Source organism: Schistocerca gregaria, chromosome 1 (assembly GCF_023897955.1).
Source record: "Schistocerca gregaria isolate iqSchGreg1 chromosome 1, iqSchGreg1.2, whole genome shotgun sequence".
In the NCBI taxonomy this organism is placed as follows: Eukaryota; Metazoa; Arthropoda; class Insecta; order Orthoptera; family Acrididae; genus Schistocerca; species Schistocerca gregaria.
In genome coordinates this window covers 1,692,280-1,711,734 of record NC_064920.1, presented here as the reverse complement: position 1 = coordinate 1,711,734, position 19,455 = coordinate 1,692,280, and positions in this window count along the sequence as shown.

Below are 19,455 nucleotides of genomic sequence, written 5' to 3'. Positions count from 1 at the left end.
CCAGATGGATTCTGGTTTTGTTGTTTTACACAGCCATTTTCGGTGAATGGTGGACTATGTATTGCGTGTTGTTTTCAATACCCATTGTATTTAAAAACCTTTTGACTCTGAACACAGAAACCTTCAGGACAAGCCCTATACCCAGCCTCTGAGCTGAGGCTGCGAAACTGCTTCTAACCATATGGTTCAGAATCACAGTGCATCATGCATATGGTGAGTCCTAGTCTCTTCTCTTCTTGCCTAAATAGCAGCAGAGCCATAAGGGGCGACTCGCAGATTGTGATTTGCTGGTCCTGAAAGTTTTAATGTGAGGTTGCAACAAGTGGCTAGTAGTGAGCCCAATGCTGTTTTTAAATTTGATGTGCCAGAAATAATGTACACCAGATTTTATTTCTAAACAAGCCTTTTATGTATTTTTAGTGAAATTTAAGTTATTTACACTGATAGGTCTGAGCAAGGCTGTTCAGTTGTTTCCCCTGGCAATGTCTTTAGGATTAGACTACCATATGAATTTACAATCTTTGATGCTGAGCTCAATGTAATGCATATAATCAATCTGAAACCATCTAATGTCTGCAGCTCTCTTCCACACGTACAACATTCTTTTATGTTCCTTATACCAAATGGGCAAGTTATGCCCTGTGCAAAACTCTACCAGGTGGTTTCTTCGTTAATACCTTTGCACCAGTCCATACTCACTTACTATTTTCCCTTATCTTCCTTTCCCTCCTATCGAATTCCGGTCCCCCATCACTATTAAATTTTGGTCTTCCTTATCTACCTGAGTAATTTCTTTTATCTCATATATTTCTTCAATGCCGTCATTGTCTGTGGAGGTAGTTGGCATATAAACTTGTACTACTGAGGTGGGTGTGGGCTTCATGTCTGTCTTGGCTAAAATAGTGTGTTCACTATGCTGTTCATAGTAGCTTACCCGTATTCCTATTTTCTTATTCATTATTAAACCTGCTCCTACACTACTCCTATTTGATTTTGTATTTATAACCCTGTATTCATCTGGCCAGAAACTCTGTTCCTCCTGCCACCATATTTCACAAATTCCCACTGTATCTAACTGCAATCGATCCATTTCCCTTTTTAAATTTTCTAACCTATCTGCCTGAATAAGGGATTTAACATTCAATGCTCCGATCCTTAGAATGCCAGTTTTGTGTCTCCTGGCGACGACATCTTCCTGAGTTATCCCCACCCAGAGATCCAAATGGGGGACTATTTTACCTCTGAGATATTTTACCCAAAGGGGTGCTATTATCGTTTCATCACACAGTAGAGTTGCATGCCCTCGGGAAAAATTATGGCTGTAGTTTCTTCTGCTTTCGGCCATTCTCAGTACCAGCACAGCAAGACTGTTTTCGTTGATGTTACAAAGCCAGATGAGTCCGTCATCCAGACTGTTACCCCTGCAACTACTGAAAATGCTGCTGCCCCTCTTGAGGAATCACATGTTTGTCTGGCCTGTCAAGATACACCCCTCCGTTGTGGTTGCACCTGCGGTATGGCTATCTGTATCACTGAGGCATGTAAGCTTCCCGAAGTCCATGGTTCATTTTAGGTAACTAGTGTAATATAATTAATTTCTAGTGGTATATGCTGCAGAGTAACATAACATATCATCATATCATACTGTACTGCCATCTGATGACATTAGCTATGACTTAAGGTCTAAATGATCTGCAGCAGGTAGATTTTTTTTTGTTTTCATTATATGAAAGAGCTCAGCACTCTATACAATGTCTAATTAATTAAGAGTTCTGTGAGTAGGATAGGTAATGTACTTGTAGCAGAATGGTGTAATGTTAACGATGACTTCGGATCTGTTCCATAAATAATCGTATTTTGTGTGCTGTATACAAACATGTCATATGTTACTTGAAAGCATGGATATTGCCGTATAGGTTATGTATTGTACTTAATTGTTTTACAGACTTTTTGGTTTGGATGAGATGTATTGACCTGTACTTTGTTCTAAACCTTCACAGATGTGAAGGTGGCCATTGAACTGGCTGAAACTGGTAATTGTGTGTAATGTAACTTGCTGTCTATGCAGTAAAGTGTTATAAAAGGATACTAGACTCTCATTACTAAAATAATTTTTTCATACACAAAAAATATTTACCCATACTATTCAATGGTACTTACGTAAAGATCATTAACCTAATCGCAGGGGGAATACTCGTCCAGTTCCCTATGCTTTATCACTGAGAAAGGTACTCAACCAATCTGTCATATCAGAATACACTGCAAAGCCAAAGAAACTGGTACACCTGCCTAATATCGCGTAGGGCCCCCATGATCATACAGAAGTGCCGCAACATGATGTGGCGTGGACTCGACTAATGTGTGAAGTAGTGCTGGAGGGAATTGATACCATGAATTCTGTAGGGCTGTCCATAAATCCATAAGAGTACGAGGAAGTGGAGATCTATTCTGAACAGCATGTTTGCAAGGCATCCTAGACATACTCAATAATGTTCATGTCTGGGGAGTTTGGTGGCCAGCAGAAGTGTTTAAACTCAGAAGAGTGTTTGTGGAGCAACTCTGTAACAATTCTGGCTGTGTGGGGTGTTGCATTGTCCTGATGGAATTGCTCTAATCCATAGGAATTCACAATGGTCATGAATGGTTGCAGGTGATCAGACAGGATCTTTACATACATGTCACCTCTCAATCATATGTAGACATATCAGGGGTCCCATATTACTCCAACTGCACATGCCCCACACCATCACAGAGCCTCCGCCAGCATGAACAGTGCCCTGCTGACATGCAGGGACCATGGATTCATGAGGGTGTCTCCATTCCCATACACGTCCATCTGTTCGATAGAATTTGAAACGAGACTCGTTCGACAAGGCAACATGTTTCCAGCCATTGAGTGCCCAATGTCAGTGTTACGGGCCCAGGTGAGGTGTAGAGTTTTGTGTTGAGAGGTCATCAGGGGTATACGAGTGGGCCTTGGCTCTGAAAGCCAATATCAATGATGTTTCGTTGAATGGTTTGCACGCTAACACTTGTTGATGGCCCAGCATTGAAATCTGCAGCAGTTTGTGTAAGGGTTGCACTTCTTTCACATTGACTATTCTTTTCGGTCATTGTTGGTCCTGTTCTTGCAGGATCTTTTTCCGGCCATAGTGATGTCAGAGATTTGATATTTTATTGGATTCATGATATTCACAGTACAGTCGTGAAATGGTTGACGGGAAAGTCCCCATTTCATCGCTTCCTTAGAGATTCTATGTCCCACTGCTTCTGTGCTGACTATAACACCATGTTGAAACTCATTTAAATCTCAATAACATGCCATTGTAGCAGCAGTAACCAATCTAACAATCATGCCAGGTACTTGTTGTCTTATATAGTAGTTGCCGACCACAGTGCCGTATTCTGCCTGTTTAAATATCTCTGTATTTGAATACACATGCCCATACCAGTTTTTTTGGCACTTCAGTGTATGTGCGCAATGTGAAAATATTGTTCATACTTTTGTATTCATTTTCATTCTCTTCCATACAGTGATGGTACACTTTAATGCTATTAAATACATAATATTTTTTGCCAGAATTTGAATACACTGTCTTTACAATTCTAAATAATCCCCAACAATAATACAAAATGCTGGATTTCTTCCTTTGCCTGTCAAGAACTGAATTGCAATCCTAAGGAAAGAAGATTAAAGACTAATGTCCTATCGAAAGCGCATTCATTATAGACAGAGGACAAGCTTGGATTATGAAAGGAAAAGAAATCAGTCATGACCTTTTCAATAAAACCTTCCCAGCATTCACTTGGATCAGTTTAGGGAAATCATGAAAAACTTAAATCTAAATGGCTGTCATCGTCCTGAATGTGAATCCAGTGTGATAACCACTGTGCCACATCACTTGGTGAAATGTGATCATATTAGCACATAATCTATGACTTTATACCCAAGTAGCAAACCTGGCAATGCTTCACAATTACTAAATATCTATGGGAATCGGATATATGATCCCAATCTCCTTCTCCCCCTCTCTTTGACCACCACCTCATTCCACTTTCGTCCATCCACTTCCTCCCCCTTTCTCACCACTTCCCTTCTCTCCGATCTTGAGTTTTGTTCATTGTTATTGCCCATGAATGCTGCTGGACCTGTGAGAACAACCACTTTGTTGTCAGTAGTTTGCATAGTTTGAATTTGTAAATGGATAGGATTACAAAGTTCCAGATGATTCAGATTCCATAGTGGTATTCTAATCATAAGCTGAAGAGCCACGAAAATACACCTTTCCTGTTCTCTGCGAAAACCACCAGCCCCAGATCTACGGTATTTCCGAACCGGGACAAAAACTTGATATTGGTGGCCCTGGCCCCCCACCCGCCACAAGCGTTTAAGATTTGACATCAGACAAAAAAAAAAAAAAAAAAAAAAATGATTTTTCGAAAATACGTTCATTTTGTAGTGCACATCTTTGTCAAGAGTTTGATGTATATAACATATGTTCAAGGAATTGTAAGGCATGTTATTTGGTCTTAAGTGTGCCAAAGTGCAGTGCCATGCCTCATCACAGCATTCTTCTATCTCACGTCTCTGAATTTTGCTCTGTGGAATTCTAACTTGTATATTTTCTAGTGGAAGCCTTCAAACACATATTCAGGTCAAAAGAAATTAAACGTCCTGTGGTGCCTCTCTTTAAAATAAAGAAACAAAATCCCGTTATTAATACTTGGTGGGATTATTTGTAACTGGGAGAATAAAAACTCTTCAGAAAATTTGCACGCTTTATTGCCTATTAGCTAATGACTTTCTCTTTTGTGTGATATAAAATTAAATATAGAAAACCTAAAACCAATAAAGTCCAGAGACAAGCATGATGGTACACATTTCTTCCGTCCTTAGGTCTTAGCATTCTTTTCTCTCTAATCCAGCTGCAGATTTACACGGCAGGCTTTCCTTTCTGCGAAAGAATCAGGATATCGGAAGTGTCCAATTCCACCCGGCTGCTTTGACCCATAACGTCATCAGTATGGCAGAAATGGCTATTCTAAGTGTCTCCAATATGGCACCTATGACGTCACTACATACACACGACAACAAACACGAAAATACGTATAAATAAGACAATAATATCTCCCTCCAAAAATATAATCAAATTAAGAGTACCGAGCGAGGTGGTGCAGTGTTTAGCACACTGGACTCGCATCTACATCTACATCTACATCCATACTCCGCAAGCCACCTGACGGTGTGTGGCGGAGGGTACCCTGAGTACCTCGATCGGTTCTCCCTTCTATTCCAGTCTCGTATTGTACGTGGAAAGAAGAATTGTCTGTATGCTTCTGTGTGGGCTCTAATCTCTCTGATTTTATCCTCATGGTCTCTTCGCGAGATATACATAAGAGGGAGCAATATACTGCTTGACTCTTCGGTGAAGGTATGTTCTCGAAACTTTAACAAAAGCCCATACCAAGCTACTGAGCGTCTCTCCTGCAGAGTCTTCCACTGGAGTTTATCTATCATCTCCGTAACGCTTTCCAGATTGCTAAGTGATCCTGTAACGAAGCGCGCTGCTCTCCGTTGGATCTTCTCTATCTCTTCTATCAACCCTATCTGATAAGGATCCCACACTGCTGAGCAGTATTCAAGCAGTGGACGAACAAGCGTATTGTAACCTACTTCCTTTGTTGTCGGATTGCATTTCCTTAGGATTCTTCCAATGAATCTGTCTGGCATCTGTTATCTAGGAACTCCTCAATCCAATCACACAATTGATCTGATAGTCTGTATGCTCTTACTTTGTTCATTAAACGAATGTGGAGAACTGTATCGAACACCTTGCAGAAGTCAAGAAACACGGCATCTACCTGTGAACCCCGGTCTAAGGCCCTCTGAGTCTCGTGGACAAATAGCGCGAGCTGGGTTTCACACGACCGTCTTTTTCGAAACCCATGCTGATTCCTGCAGAGTAGATTTCTAGTCTCCAGAAAAGACATTATACTCAAACATAATACGTGTTCCAAAATTCTACAACTTATCGACGTTAGAGATATAGGTCTATAGTTCTGCACATCTGTTCGACGTCCCTTCTTGAAAACGGGGATGACCTGTGCCCTTTTCCAATCCTTTGGAACGCTTCACTCTTCTAGAGACATATGGTACACCACTGCAAGAAGGGGGGCAAGTTCCTTCGCATACTCTGTGTACAATTGAACTGGTACCCCTTAAGGTCCAGCGGCCTTTCCTCTTTTGAGTGATTTTAATTGTTTCTCTATTCCTCTGTCATCTATTTCGATATCTACCATTTTGTCAACTGTGCGACAATCTAGAGAAGGAAGCACAGTGCAGTCTTCCTCTGTGAAACAGCTTTGGAAGAAGACATTTAGTATTTCGGCCTTTAGTCTGTCATCCTCTGTTTCAGTACCATTTTGGTCACAGAGTGCCTGGACATTTTGTTTTTATCCACCTACCGCTTTGACATAGGACCAAAATTTATTAGGATTTTCTGCCAAGTCAGTACATAGAACTTTACTTTCGAATTCATTGAAAGCCTCTCGCATAGCCCTCCTCACACTACATTTCGCTTCGCGTAATTTTTGTTTGTCTGCTAGGCTTTGGCTATGTTTATGTTTGCTGTGAAGTTCCCTTTGCTTCCGCAACAGTTTTCTAACTCGGTTGTTGTACCACGGTGGCTCTTTCCCATCTCTTACGATCTTGCTTGGCACATACTCATCTAACGCATATTGTACGATGGTTTTGAACTTTGTCCACTGATCCTCAACACTATCTGTACTTGAGACAAAACTTTTGTGTTGAGCCGTCAGGTACTCTGTAATCTGCTTTTTGTCACTTTTGCTGAACAGAAAAATCTTCCTACCTTTTTTAATATTTCTATTTATGGCTGAAATCATCGATGCAGTAACCCCTGTATGATCGCTGATGCCATGTTCTGCGTTAACTGATGCAAATAGTTCGGGTCTGTTTGTCAGCAGAAGGTCTAATTTGTTATCGCCACGAGTCGGTTCTCTGTTTAACTGCTCTAGGTAGTTTTCAGATAAAGTACTTAAAAATATTTCACTGGATTCTTTGTCCCTGCCACCCATTATGAACGTTTGAGTCTCCCAGTCTATATACCGCAAATTGAAATCTCCACCCAGGCTATAACATGGTGGGGAAATCTACTCGAAATATTTTCCAAATTATTCTTCAGGTGCTGAGCCACAACAGCTGCTGAGCCCGGGGGCCTATAGAGACATCCAATCACCATGTCTGAGCCTGCTTTAACCGTGACCTTCACCCAAATCATTTCACAATTCGAATCTCCGTCAATTTCCTTCGATACTATTGCACTTCTTATCGCTATAAACACGCCTCCCCCTTCACTGTCCAGCCTGTCTCTGCGATATACATTCCAATCTGAGTTTAGGATTTCATTTGGGAGGACGACGATTCAATCCCACTTGTGGCCATCCTGATTTAGGTTTTCCATGATTTCCCTAAATCACTTCAGGCAAATTGAGGGATAGTTCCCTCGAAAGGGCATGGCCGACTTCCTTCCCTAATCTGATGAGACGAATGACCTCGCAGTTTGGTCTCTTCCCCCAAATCAACCCCAACCCAAACTAACGGGACAATGGCAGGAATTGGGGGTTTTAGGAAAGGGTCAAGCTAAATATAACAGTAAAAGAAAGAAAAAAAGAATTTTTTAAAAAAATCTACAGGAATCGGACACTTCCCTTGATCTGTATAGGTCAACTGCATCTGACGGTACCAAAGCACTAATACCTACATATAAAACTATGAAACATGGAATCTGTCATTTCCATTGACACAATAAATACACAGAGCATTACAGCTCGAGAAAAAATAGACCCAAAAAAATAATTACTTTCCACCAACATATTTCGGCATTTGCAAAGTAGGTCGGCCATCCCAAACACGCGCACGCGCCCACACACCCACCCATACGCGTGCGTGCGTGCGTGCGTGCCCACCCACACACCCACCCACACACCCACCCACCCACCCACCCACCCACCCACCCACCCCCCCCCCCCCCCCACACACACACACACACATACAAAACAAGATATCTACAAAAACAATCAACAACACCCCTTACACATGGGCCAAAGCAGACCGGTGGAATCGGACACTTACATTGACCCAAAGAATCTATTATTTCATCAAAGTTAATCAAACGTTTTTCTACATTAAAAATCAAAATGACGTTGTCTAATACTGAAAAGGCTGTTGATATGAATAGTACTCAAGACTGGTGTGGTTTCTTGATTTGATTACATCTATTCTGTCACTGTCTGCTAGATAAAATGAAACAGGCCTTTCTAATATTGCACCAATTGTAACACGCGGCAAATAAGTGAGACAGTTTTGGCACAAATGGTCATTTTTATCTAACTCATTTACATAAATAACACAACAGAATATAATTCATGAAGTACCAATTTGAAATGTCTGTTAGGCCTACTACAAGCAAAAAGTTTTATGTTAGGAAGTAGTTTCTCATTTCATTCATACACTCCAGTTTATCAAGCATGAGATCAAAGTAGTAGTATGGAATTTTTACATAAATGTGGAATCATCATAGTCTTCTGTGTAACTGCTTCCTTGTTCTAACAACCAATTGTGTCATCACAAATTCTGTAACTACTCCTGCCATTGTCAAAACTTATCCTCCTGTTAACTTCAGTAACCTTGCCAGTTAACTTATCCCATACTTATTCTCCAGGCAGTTGTTGTTACATGTTTGTATAACGCATTTTTCACGCTATTCAGCTCAGATTGTAGAGCCCCATCCCCTTTTGCCTTCGGAAAAGTTTTTTATTTCCAGATGCAACATGGATTCCGATGGCAGACACACGTACACTATGCATGCATTCAAAAATCAGTTTAGAATGTGTTCAAACACCAACACAGATTTGTTTCCAAGTCATATGAATAACCAACAGACCAACGTGCGGTGGATGCTAAGTACTCTGTGAAACGAAGTTTTTTCTTCAAGAATATGAATTTGGTGCCCCTGAAATTGTATCCCAGGCAAATACACCAGTTTGCAAAAATCCCCTGCCCCATTATCCTGGCTTGAAAATTACTGACTGTGAGCATAAAGACAATACAGATCATAGTTATGTATGCAACTTTTGTTTAAAATTACATAAAAGGAGAAATGTTATATATGGGAGGAACCATCTGCATCTTAGCACACACTCATGTTTATTAGAGTTTTGTGTTAATATTTGAAGTACATCAGTCAAGGACTATTCAAGATTTTTGGTAACAATGATGAAAAACAACTCGTTTGTATATGTATTAAAAATTATGTAGTCTGTCCATCCAGACGTTTGTTAGAGCATTGGGTAAAAATATGAAGGGAATTGGTAACAACATTATACAATGACTTGTCTTTATACACACTCCTGGAAATGGAAAAAAGAACACATTGACACCGGAGTGTCAGACCCACCATACTTGCTCCGGACACTGCGAGAGGGCTGTACAAGCAATGATCACACGCACGGCACAGCGGACACACCAGGAACCGCGGTGTTGGCCGTCGAATGGCACTAGCTGCGCAGCATTTGTGCACCGCCGCCGTCAGTGTCAGCCAGTTTGCTGTGGCATACGGAGCTCCATCGCAGTCTTTAACACTGGTAGCATGCCGCGACAGCGTGGACGTGAACCATATGTGCAGTTGACGGACTTTGAATGAGGGCGTATAGTGGACATGCGGGAGGCCGGGTGGACGTACCGCCGAATTGCTCAACACGTGGGGCGTGAGGTCTCCACAGTACACCGATGTTGTCGCCAGTGGTCGGCGGAAGGTGCACGTGCCCGTCGACCTGGGACCGGACCGCAGCGACGCACGGATGCACGCCAAGACCGTAGGATCCTACGCAGTGCCGTAGGGGACCGCACTGCCACTTCCCAGCAAATTAGGGACACTGTTGCTCCTGGGGTATCAGCGAGGACCATTCGCAACCGTCTCCATGAAGCTGGGCTATGGTCCCGCACACCGTTAGGCCGTCTTCCGCTCACGCCCCAACATCGTGCAGCCCGCCTCCAGTGGTGTCGCGACAGGCGTGAATGGAGGGACGAATGGAGACGTGTCGTCTTCAGCGATGAGAGTCGCTTCTGCCTTGGTGCCAATGATGGTCGTATGCGTGTTTGGCGCCGTGCAGGTGAGCGCCACAATCAGGACTGCATATGACCGAGGCACACAGGGCCAACACCCGGCATCATGGTGTGCGGAGCGATCTCCTACACTGGCCGTACACCTCTGGTGATCGTCGAGGGGACACTGAATAGTGCACGGTACATCCAAACCGTCATCGAACCCATCGTTCTACCATTCCTAGACCGGCAAGGGAACTTGCTGTTCCAACAGGACAATGTACGTCCGCATGTATCCCGTGCCACCCAACGTGCTCTAGAAGGTGTAAGTCAACTACCCTGGCCAGCAAGATCTCCGGATCTGTCCCCCGTTGAGCATGTTTGGGACTGGATGAAGCGTCGTCTCACGCGGTCTGCACGTCCAGCACGAACGCTGGTACAACTGAGGCGCCAGGTTGAAATGGCATGGCAAGACGTTCCACAGGACTACAGCCAGCATCTCTACGATCGTCTCCATGGGAGAATAGCAGCCTGCATTGCTGCAAAAGGTGGATATACACTGTACTAGTGCCGACATTGTGCATGCTCTGTTGCCTGTGTCTATGTGCCTGTGGTTCTGTCAGTGTGATCATGTGATGTATCTGACCCCAGGAATGTGTCAATAAAGTTTCCCCTTCCTGGGAGAATGAATTCACGGTGTTCTTATTTCAATTTCCAGGAGTGTAGTAGTATAGATGGGTTTTTCTACGTGGTCATGTTTTAATTTCCTAGCCATTGCCACTCACTGGCTCTCTTCAGCAGTCAACTCAGTTCGTGACAGAAAATTAATAATCTCATCGGGAATATCATCAATTTTTTTGGCATGTAAAACTAAACAGACTGAGACCAATACTATCATGGGTTACACTGTTCATCACACATTCAAAATCAGACAGCTTAGTGCTCTAGTTTTTATGTTTCTTTCCACTGAACCCTCTGCCAGGCACTTTATTGTGAATAGCGGAGTAATCATGTAGATGTAGATGTTGGAGGCTCAGAACAGTTTCCACAGACACTTAGTGGGATTAGATGCTGGACAATATCCAGAGATAGCACTGCGACAGAGCTTATCTTCTTAAATGAATAAGTTCCTCATTTTAGAGCAAAACTGTGATCCATTATCTGACACAATATTATCATTTTACTGTTAGCTTTTCTGAGTGGAAAGAAGTAACCAAATTTTGAGAATATTTACACTACTACTTCCCACAAGACACACATAGATGCCTACAAATGTCCAAAGTGATATTTTACCTATTGTTTGTGGGAGAATACTGTGCATTGTCAACACCACCTTCGTATGCTGACATAAGTCACATTCTTTTATAATTCTTTGTACTCATGGAAACATGTTATCAAAATTCTCTTGTTTCTGAAGTTGCTGTAAGCATTTCCTTGGATGAAAATGTTTGAAACTGGTATCAACGTATTTATCAGATCATCAGTATTGTGTTTTGGCATACAAAGTGTCCACAATTCTGGCTTTAAGTCAGTTCTGCAGTGCAAGATGTCATCACAAATTACATAACACTGCCAAAGTTTATTCTTCGCTTCATCTTGATGCGTAGTTTTCATCTTTTTAATATTTCATTAGCCTCCTGCTCTGCATTGGTATTAGACTGGAACCTATGAATTTTTGACTTGCCATCCATGCTTCTTATAAGATTAATCTTGATTTCTCTGACGTGGGGTCTGTGTGCAAACATAGTTGTAGAACACACGAAAAAGCATCAGGTACCACATTTATTTTGGCAGGAATGTACTTGATCTCAAATGGAAATTCCTGTAGGGAGAGAGCCCATATAACAAGTCAATTACGTATTAATTTGCATTGAAGTAGGAAGGGTAACTCCCTATGATCTTTCCATATAATGGTTTGTCATCGGAGCAGACAATAATAGAAACAGTCAAAGCCTCAAACAATCACAATCATGGATTATTCAGTGTAAATGGACTCCCAGTTCATACTTGCTAGTGTCAGTCACAAATATTATTAAGTACACTGAAGCTTTTAATAGCTGTTACTTTTATCTCATCAAATGCTTCCTGTTGATTTCTCCCCCATTTATTTTATTTCATTTACTTATTTAGATCCCATAAATCCAATGGTCTCCAGGGAAGATCACTTAGTATTCCATAGAAATGTTGGAACACATGAGGCAATACTGACCATTTGGTTTATCTTAGAAGACAGATTAAGGAAAAGCAAACTTACATTTCTAGCATTTGTAGGCTTAGAGAAAGCTTTTGACAATGTTGGCTGGAGTACTCTCTTTCAACTGAAAGTGGCAGTGGTAAAATACAGGAAGCAAAAGGCTATTTACGATTTGTATAGAAACCAGACGGCAGTTATAAGAGTTGAGGGGCATGAAAGGGAAGCAGCAGTTGAGAAGGGAGTGAGACAGGGTTGTAGGCTATCCCTGTTGTTATTCAATCTGTATATTGAGCAAGCAGAAAAGAAAACAAAAAGAAAAATTTGGAGTAGAAATTAAAGTCCAAGGAGGAGAAACAAAAACTGAGGTTTGCCAATAACATTGTAATTCTGTTGGTGACCGTAAAGCACCATAAAACAGAATGGCCAGTGTCTTGAAAGGAGGATATAAGATGGACATCAACAAAATCAGAATGATGATAACGGAATGTAATCGACTTAAATCAGGTGATGCTGAGGGAATTAGATTAGAAACTTAAAGTAGTAGATGAATTTTGCTATTTGGGGAGTAAAATAACTGATGATGGTCGAAGTAGAGATGATATAAAATGTAGACTGGCTACGGCAAGAAAGTGTTTCCGAAGAAGAAAAATTTGTTAACTTTGGTATAGATTTAAGTGTCAGCAAGTCTTTTCTGAAGGTATTTGTATTGAGTGTAGCCATGTATGGAAGTGAAACATGGATGATCAGTAGTTAAGATGAGAAGAGAATAAAAGCTTTTGAAACGTGGTGCTACAGACGAATGCTGAAGACAAGATAGGTAGATCATGTAACTAATGAGGAAGCAGTGAATAGAATTGGGGAGAAGAGGAATTTGGGGCACAATTGACTAGAAAAAAGGATCGGTTGGTAGGTCACATTCTGAGACATCAAGGGATCACCAATTTAGTACTGGAGGGATGTGTGGAGGGTAAAAGTCATGGAGGGGGACCAAGAGATGAATACACTAAGCAGGTTCAGAAGAATGTAGGTAGCAGTAGCTACTCAGAGATAAAGAAGCTTGCACAGGGTTGAGTAGCATGAAGAGCTGCATCAAACCAGTCTCTGGACTGAAGACAACAACTAATCCAATACAGTGAGACATATTTGCAGGGGTGTGTCAGATTATTACAAATTATACAAAAGAAACACATAAAAAGCCCTCTTGCAAGAGGAGATATAGGTATAAGACAAAATACAAATTAATGGGTATAGACAAAATTACACAAAAAAGTTAAAATAAAGGTAGATCTTAATAGATACATAAAAGACATAGTAATGTTAACAATGATTCCAAATATTGTAATGCATAAGAGCACATCAGATTTAATTAAAAGAAAAAATCAATTACAGTTAACACAATTGAAATAGTCTTCAATCAAATAAAAGGAATTATCTATTAGATAGTGTTTAAACTGTTGTTTAAATTTTCGAAGCTCATGGACAAGTGATTTCACGTGCTGGTGGGAGAGCATTAAACACCTTGCAGGTCATGTAATGGACTCCTTTTTGAACAATCTATGGTTTTTTTAATTCACATAGGAGGTCCATCTTCCTCCTGGTATTGTGGGTATGGTATGGATCATGAAACACAACAGGAAGTAGATATATTGACATGCAGTTGTCAGTATTGCTAATGTTTTAAAAATGTTTCTGCAAGCATATCTAGGCTGGAGTATGCTAATTATCCTAATAAATCTGTTTTGGGCAACGAATATTTTTTTTGGAAAGTGGCTAATTACCCAGAAAACTATGCCATAAAACCAATAGTGCATGGAAGTAACTAACATAAGCATTTTTTTGGTATCTCAGTCACAGATAGTGGAAATAATATGAACAGTGAATGTTGCTGAGTTTTTTGAGAAGTTGTAAAATATGCTCAGAGCATTTTAGATTGTTGTCAGTGTGTATGCCCAGTAAGTCAGATTACTCAACTTGTTGTAACTCACTACCATTACATTTAATATTTAATTGATCCTCCACTTTTTTACTTACTTGGAAATGAAGAATCTAGGTCTTGTTAACATTTAGTGATAACCCATTACCTTCAAACCAGTTAAGTACTTCATTAAAGACAGTATTGGCCAATTCCTCAAGATTGTGGCTGGGAGTTTTGTTGATGAGGATGAAGATGTCATCAGCAAAAAGAGTAAAATGAGTTTCAAAACTAGTACATGAGGGAAGGTCATTGACGAAAATGAGGAAGAGAAAGGGTGCCAATTACAGAGCCCAGAGGAGCAGTGACACATGCTAGATGACACAAAATGCCCCTCAGAGTTCCAGTTATGTAGGATTTAATCTATGAGCCAGCTGATCCACTTATACCATAATATTCGGCCTTTGTTAAGAGAATTTCACAGTTAAAATTATCCAAGGCCCTAGAAAGGTCACAAAAGGTACCAATAGGATACAATTTATTATTAAAAGACTAAGATTTGATGGGTGAAGGAGAAAATAGGTTGTTCTGTTGATATACCCTGTTGAAATCCAAACTGGCTATTGTTTAATACCTTATAACGAATGAGGTGATCAATAAGTCATTTGTGAACCAATTTCTCAAGAATTTTAGATAAGATTGTTAAGTTTCATCACCTTTTTCAAAAAGAGAGGTTTGTTAATAGCAGATATTAGTCTCTCAGGAACAATCCCATGCTGGATGTATTCATTGAATATATAGCACAGTGTTTTGCATATTTCTTCAGTACTCTTGAAGAGAGACCAACAATTTCAACAGAATTATTGTGTTTCATCTCTCTAGTTATATTCTCAATTTCATGTACTGTGACAGGAGACATTTTAATCTGCATGGGTTATTTATAAATATTTTTTATTAATTAAGAAATTTTTATTTTTATTGCTATTTTTTATTAACAGCAGGTCAAAACTGACTTCTCCTTAATTATCTGCAATAAAGCAGATGAATACAAGCAATTCCCTGTAAGAAAACAACAGTGTTACCCACAAAAACTGAGATGTGATTGAGATTGTTGTTTACAGTTTGGTACTGTAAGTTTTGAATTGCTTCTAATTTCTTCAGATCTGGCTCAGTTCCTGCCGACAAGATGACATGTACCAAAAATTTTGTCTTCTTCTTTAAAAATTCTGATTTTTGCAGACAGTGACTCCAGCCATTTCAAACATAGTCAAAATTATCCAGATGTCCATGTGTTCATTCCATGATGTACACACAGTCAAAATATCATCCATGTATACTGTTAGACTATCACATTCTGCAAAAGTTTCTCCCTAAGAATTTCATACAAAGTTTGAACAAATGCCACTGATGAATTTTTTTAAACTGAATGGCATCCATTTGAAGTGGTAGCAATGTCTGTTGTACAAGAATGTAGTGAACTTTTGGTTCCTCTCCAGCTTCAATTGCCAGTACCTATTTGTCATATCCGAACTGCTGAACAGCATGTACAACAGAATCACTACAAAGTCTCCTCTGTATTTTCAGGCTGATCTTTCTGAGGCAGAGTGACGTGATTGATGGTCTGGGCATCCAAAACAAATCTAACTGTGCAGCCCCTTTTAATTACTGTGTGTATTGAATTGTAATATTCACTCTCTGAGCTCTTGATTGTATAATTTTCCATCATCTGTTTGATCTCCTTCCCTACATCATCTCTTCTAGCCAGCAGCACCAGATCCAATCTCAGTTTGTGTGGCTCATGTGATCACATCTTAATTTGACATTGACATCCTTTCATAACTCCAAATTTACTTGACAATACCTCTGTGAGCATGTGCAAAACTTCTTTCCATTTTTTAATGTAATGAAAAGGATAGTTGCTACTCACCATATAGTGGAGATGCTGAGTCGCAGAAAGGCACAGCAAAATGACTGTCACACAATTACCTTTCAGCCAACAAGGCCTTTGTCAAAATTAGACTACACACACACACATGTGAACACAGTCTGGCAGCTGGAACCAGATTGTGAGCAACAGCGCATTATGGAGAGAGGTGGGGCTAAGGTTCATGGAATCCCTCAAATGGCCTTACCATCAAATTACCCATCTCCGGCTGCCACCCTTCCTCCTACAATGAGCTCCATCAGTTCAGATTCCCTCAACCCATAGCCCTCACCAACATAGTCCTGGAAAACCATATCAATCAGGCCCAAACCTCCTTGCAATACCTTCTCTCCATTCAGAAAATTCTCCTGCTATGCACTCCCAAATTCCTTGATCCCACAAAGCACATTGAAACTTTTGCCCTGCAGCAACATGGAAAACGCCACCTCAAAAAACTTTCCAACCTGCATGCATCCTACTCCCACCTTGGACTATCATTCTCCATCACCCCTACAACAATCTCCAAATCTCCCCAATGTTCCCTAAAAACCCTGTCTAGCAGACCTACTACATTAAACCACCCACCAAAACTATCTCCCACGAACCACACAGAATGTGCAACCAAAACAGACTTGAAATACAGTCATGAACCTGTCCTTCAAAAGCCTTAGCCCGCAGAAGTATCAATTCTTTACAAAGGCCTCGCCTTTTGCCCCACTTCCAAATTCAGTCAAGCAGTACCTTTCAAAGACCTTCTCTCCTTGTCCTGGTCCCCAGAATGGAAAAACTTTTTTGCCACCAACCCTATGAAACTCAACCAAAGACCAATGTTGACTCTGCCGAACTCAGTTCACTCCTCCATCCATCCGTGATCCACCCCCACTGCCCCCAAATCACCCTGTTAACTTTCCACAATTTCTTAACCTTGAACCTTGGCATTTGAAGGTATTTGTATGGAGTGTAGCCATGTATGGACGTGAAACATGGATGATAAGTAGTTTAGATGAGAAGGGAATAGAAGCTTTTGAAATGTTGTGCTACAGAAGAATGCTTAAGATTAGATGGGTAGATCATGTAAACAATGAGGAGGTACTGAATAGAATTGGGGAGAAGAGGAATTTGTGGCACAACTTGACTAGAAGAAGGGATTGGTTGGTAGGACATGTTCTGAAGCATGAAGGGATCACCAATTTAGTATTGAAGGGGAGTGTGGAGGGTAAAAATCGTAGAGGGAGACCAAGAGATGAAGACACTAAGCAGATTCAGAAGGATGTAGAGTGCAGTAGTTACTTGGAAATGAAGAAGCTTGCACAGAATAGAGTGGCATGAAGATATGCATCAAACCAGTCTCTGGACTGAAGACCACAACAACAACAACAACAACAACACTGATATTTCTTTAGTTTCATGAAGCTTTCTGTACAAATTCCTGAACAGAGAGATAGCATCACTTCCATAATCTAGGACAACTACAATTTTCTGACCATTTACACTAAATTCAAGCAATGGGATTAAAGCCTCACTTACAATCTGTACTTCTTCCCTTAATAGTTTGGCTTTAATGTCTTCATTATCATACCTTACCAACTGAATTTTCAGAGGTGACTCATTAAACTGTTCACATGCTCCGGAGCGGGCGTCATCTTTAACTAACTTTAGTTTACTTGCATTTGCTCATTTTGTTATTGTCTGTCACAGGGAGGTAAACAATCTTAAAATCTTCTTTCTCTTACTGCCTGCTGATTCTGCCTTTCAAAATCATTTTCTCTCCCCACTAGTCTCTGAAGCTCAGTTCGAAGCAGAAGTCATCACTGAATACAATCCTGCTCCAGTCAATAAAATTCCAGGCTGAATATGTCTGGCGATGCTCTGAACAGTGGTGGAATACCGACCTGACTGTTGCCCAACATAAGGCTCAACAACCAGGAGCAGGACCCCTTTGGTTGTCATTCGTGGCACCCACACAGCACAGCGATATATTGACATTAGTCTACAAACTGTTTTGTTGCCATTCTTGGCTTACATTTCGGCAAGATAATGCCATTCTTGGCTTACATTTCGGCAAGATAATACCCACCTGCAAACAGCAAGAGTTTCTACTGCTTGTCTTCGTGGTTGCCAAACCCTTACCTTGGCCAGCAAGGCAATGAATCTCTCCCCAACTGAGAATGTTTGGAGCATTATGGGCAGGACCCTCCATTTCAGGATTTTGACAATCTAACATGCCAAATGAACAGAATTTGGTACAATATTCCTCAGGAAGACATCCAACAACTCTATCAATCAATGCCAAGCTGAATAAGTGCTAGCATAGGAGCAGAGCTGGACCAGTGCATTAAGACTTGCTGAATTTGGGAAGCTCTTTCTCTTGAATAAATCATCCAATGTTTCTGAAGTTGTGATCATCTGTTGGCTTTTTTAAATACTTTCTGAAGCAGTGTGCCTAAAGTAAATGAAGTGTTTATTCGGCATAAGTGAGCAGAAGAATAGTGTATAACTTAGTAGATAACCATACATCCGTCAGAAACCTTTTAAAGGATCTCCATATCCTTACACTTACTTCTCAATAAATTTACTCCTTAATGGTTTTTGATGCTCATAATAGAAATCAGTTTTAGCTCAATTGTGTGTTACACAGTCCCAATACAAGGCACAGCAATAATTTTTATGTGGACTTTTATCTCTTTCTCTAGGGTTCAGAATGCAGTTATGCTCTCTGGTGCAAGATTTCCTGCAAAATTCCATGTAATGTACAGCAATAAATTAGGAATCCCTATCAAAAGTTATAATACATCTCATTAACTGCTCTTTTTATGAATTAACTGAATGTGAAAATACAGAGACTGAGAGGTTTTGTTGGTTTTCTGTGAAAAATAAATTGTAATCAAGCAACTATAGTAATAACGGGAAAACAGCAGTCGTACAGTACAGCTAAGGAGGCAGCAGCAGCTCTTGTCAAAGTACTGGCAATCCTTCGAGTCTTAATAAAACTTAGCTATATCAACAACGTAGGAAAAGACAGACTGCTACTTACCATAAAGATGACACATCAAGTTGCAGACAAACACAATTAAAAGGCATTCGCATACAGCTTTTTGCCACAGACTTGGTCAGTAAAAGAGAGAGACACACAAGCAAGCACACACGACCGCCATCTCCAGCATCTCGGGCTGGAATGCATCACATGGGATGCAAGCAGCAATCTGCAGGGGTGGGGAAGGAGAAGGGGAAGGGATAGAAGTATAAGGGTGGGGAGAGAGATGAGTACTGTCCGGTGGAGTGTGCACGGACTACACTGC